Source organism: Frankliniella occidentalis, unplaced genomic scaffold (assembly GCF_000697945.3).
Source record: "Frankliniella occidentalis isolate FOCC.00 unplaced genomic scaffold, Focc_3.1 Scaffold81, whole genome shotgun sequence".
Taxonomy (NCBI): domain Eukaryota; kingdom Metazoa; phylum Arthropoda; class Insecta; order Thysanoptera; family Thripidae; genus Frankliniella; species Frankliniella occidentalis.
In genome coordinates, this window is record NW_026267211.1 from 847,925 (window position 1) to 848,686 (window position 762).

Sequence of the window (762 nt, forward strand, 5' to 3'; positions counted from 1 at the left end):
GTTGTCCTGCGCCCCCCGCCCCGCCCCGCCCCGCCCCGCCCGATAGAGCGGAACAGGTCGGCCGGTGTGACGCACGGGACGGGCCGGAGGGCTCTGGCCAGCGGCGTAGCTGGCCCTGGCCCCGCTGGGTTTACGTAAGGGACGTAAGGCGATCGGGGCCGTGGTGAGTGAGCGCGAAAGCTGCAGCCTCTGCTGCTGTGGGGGTGCGCCGTGCTTGCGCCGTGCGCCCCGCGCCCCGCACGCGCCGCCCTGCGCGGCTGCTGCCGCCGCGTTGCTTTCTTTCCGTGTTTCATTTTCTCCGGACGAGCCGCCACCGCTCCAGCTCCAGCCGAGCGGCGGCAGTGCTGCGGCGCTAGCCTGTGACGCAACACTCATTCTCCCCTTTCTCCCCGGACCGTGGTGGCTGAGGCGCGCCAGAGGGACCCGCCGCCGCCCTGGGAGCCACGCCGAATGCTCCCGCTCCGCGCCCCGAGCCGTCTCTGATGCTCGGGACGCACACTCTCTGCCTCAAATGCATCGTTTCCTATCATGTATACGCAGTGATGATGCGGGAAGCCCGCTCCTCGCGGCCCCAGCAGCCCGGGGACGGGGAGCTCCAGTTTGTGGGGAAGCACCTCCTCCTCTCCTCCCTCTCACCATCTCTGTTCGTGGCAAAGCCCTCGACCATCATCCGCGCACCCCGGGCCCCGGCCAGCCAGCAGGGCCGGGCTTTAGGGAAGAGATTGAATGGGCCTCTTGTCGGAGGAGCGCGGCTGTGGGGCA

The 762-nt window shown here is 69.8% G+C and overlaps 1 protein-coding gene across 3 annotated transcripts in view; it reads left to right on the forward strand.

Moving 5' to 3' along the window:
- LOC113208914 (protein roadkill) overlaps positions 1 to 762 on the forward strand; it is a 113,517-nt gene that overhangs the window by 89,029 nt on the left and 23,726 nt on the right. The window lies entirely within an intron of this gene.